This window comes from Austrofundulus limnaeus, unplaced genomic scaffold, assembly GCF_001266775.1.
Source record: "Austrofundulus limnaeus strain Quisiro unplaced genomic scaffold, Austrofundulus_limnaeus-1.0 Scaffold1185, whole genome shotgun sequence".
Classification (NCBI taxonomy): domain Eukaryota; kingdom Metazoa; phylum Chordata; class Actinopteri; order Cyprinodontiformes; family Rivulidae; genus Austrofundulus; species Austrofundulus limnaeus.
The window spans coordinates 46,702-49,653 of record NW_013953587.1 but is presented as its reverse complement, the minus strand read 5'-3'; positions in this window follow the sequence as shown (position 1 = coordinate 49,653).

The window sequence follows — 2,952 nt, the reverse complement described above, 5'->3', positions numbered from 1 at the left end:
ATATTTATCAAATAAAGTCTAATGTTACAACTAATCCTGGATCCCTTTAAGAACATGAAATGTGGGATATTTTATCTGTTGTCAGTATTTGTTTTTGATCTAAACATTTATTTAAATAAATTCAAATGTTATTTTTCTTTTCTCTGTTTGTTGTGTGTGAAGATTTGCAGGATTTAGGAGCCTGGCCTGTTTGACAATGTTGGATTATGTTTCTAACATCTTTGTGGAAATATATTTAATGGATWTTTTTGTTGGAGTTGATGTGGTTTTCTTTCAACTGCTCCTGCAGAGGTCTCCAGAGCGAGCTCCCATCCGGAGCCGAATGTCTTTGCTCAGACCTGCAGCCTCAGGATTAAACCTTCATGGTACCGTGTCCTGACAAAAGCCTCATCTCTTCATTTATACTGTTTTATATTTTGAAGCCTTAAGATTTTTGCTGACTGTAAGCTGTCAKGGCTGCAGGACAACCTGAGCCAACACCTGAGAGTTCATCAAACTGATCAGGTTTTATTATGAAGATAAGCCGAAGATTTTCTTAGAAATCAATGTTGCAACAAACTGCCTGGAGGCTTGTTTACTACTATAACTCCTGTACTTGGGGAAAATTACACAATTCTTTTATTGCTCACTTAGGCTGCAGAATAACCTGAAGTTAAATATTCACTGCTTCTGACACCAAAGGTACATTTTATGCATAAACTGAAACATAAGTGAAAAGGTTGCAGATAGATAAGTTTATTATGGAAAGAGAAGTTAAAGCCCTGTCACACTATAATGTTTTAAACAACTTATAAATGTTTTTAAATGTCTAAATTACTAATGCAAGTTATATATTTCATCAATTTGTTAGTAGGCTTCCAGTTGATTTTTTAAATACCGTCTTCAGTGTAGATGTCTTTAAAATGTTCATTAAGTGGCATGTAAAGTGTTATAGTGTGACAGGGCTTTAAGGTGACAGTGTTACAGTTTAATTTGTGATTGTGTAAAAACCATTAAAGATATGAAGTTGCCTGTTCAGTCATGTAAAGTCCAACCTTCTGTGAACTGTTTAAACTTTGAACAATGGTTCTGCTGTGCTGAAATCGAAACAGAACTCCACCTCAACTAAATCCTATTTTTGTCTTTATGGATATTTTTCTAGTTTGCTACTGCATTTATTTATTGTTGATCTGCTTTTATGTTTTAAAATGACTAATTTCATGGCTAAACAGGATTCATTTGTGTCCTAATATTCAATTCAATGTTTCAGTTCAAAGATTGTATTCATTTCAGTAAAAAATTACGTTATACAATAAAAAACAAAGAAAATACAAAAATCAAAATAAAACTAGACATGGGTTTTTTCGATATAAAAATAAGTGTGCATTGCCATGTAGCATGTCATTGCAGCATGGCTTTGCCTGCAGCAGTGGACTTGCCGAATGAAATGTGACCAAGTTCAAATGTGTTTTGTATGGCAGCTTGTGTCTGTCAAGTCAGCAGGTATTTGTAATTAGGTTAATTGTGTGACAATATGAAGTTTGAAGAGAATATAGTTAAAGTTGCTGTAGGTGGGATTTGAACCCTAATCTCCCATATAAAAGCCTATAGAATTAACCATAGACCATTAGAGCTGTGGCTGAGGGCACTGCTAGGGGTTGATTTGTATGTGTGCAGAAAGAGGCCACATTGCCAATGCAACTGTTGACACTAAACTGCAATATATTACAGCAATAGAGCAATATTAGGACAATATAGAAAAAATCAAAATACAATCGTATTAGTATTGCAACCAGTGAACTATTGAGATTAAATATTATTAAACTATGGTTCAGTACTGAGTAGATACAGCAGAGGGCAGTATTGGACCAATACAAGGCTCCATTGACTCCCATTATAAATTATTAAACATTAATATTTCAAAAACTATAAGTTGTACAGGCACCAAAAGGCATAGCCATCATTTGGCACAGGAGCTTCACAGATATAAATTACAATGGCACCTGTAGGACAAAGTGTGCAGGAGGAGAAGCGTGCCAAAGTGGAGATGACTTGGATGGGAAACGAATCACAATAGTGCACACTGACAACAAATCATATAGCTTCACATTTTACTTTTCCATATACCTTCAACAAACTAGCTTGTATCTGTCTCTTAAATATATTCATGGATCTGGCATTTTTAAGATCATCTTCCAGACCATTCCACAATCTTATACCCTGGATTAAACTATATCCAGGATTAAAGTACATCTTTCTCTCAAACAAGTACGAAAATATGGCTTCACAAACATTTCCATCCCCTTTAGATAATAACAACTGTCTCTCTTAACAACATTTGCCTGAATGTAGGAAGGTAACATGTTTCTGTGCGCCTTGTACATAAACAGTAAAATATTATAGTCAACCAAATCATAGAATTTCAAAATTTTCAGTTTGCAAAATAATGTATTTGATGGATGGTTGTAATCTTTTCTAACGATAATTGTTACCACTCTTTTTGTAAAACAAAAAATTGATTTGTAGTTGTTTTGCAAGCTTTACCCCTGACTTCAATACAGTAAATTAAATGTGGAACAATTATTGAACTGTACAACACAAGCAAAGCTTTGTTATTGAATAACTCCCTGACTTTATACAGTACTCCTATAGATTTAGATATTTTTGTTCCCACATAATGTGTGAGGTCTCCATGTCAGCTTGTCATCCATGATGACACCCAGAAATTTCACCTCACTGACTTTTGTGAGGTTCGGCCAGGAACAGATCCAGGGTGCAGGCAGGCTTTCAAAGTTTAACAAAAAGTTTTAATAAACAACAAAAAGAGAGCTGCTGGCAGCAAACTTACAAAAACCGTTGATCATCAGCACGAGGGGAACAAAGCTCAGGGAATCAGGACCGACACAACACATGAAACAATCAACAATCAACAATGATCCGACACCAGACTGAGACAGGACAGGGTTTAAATAC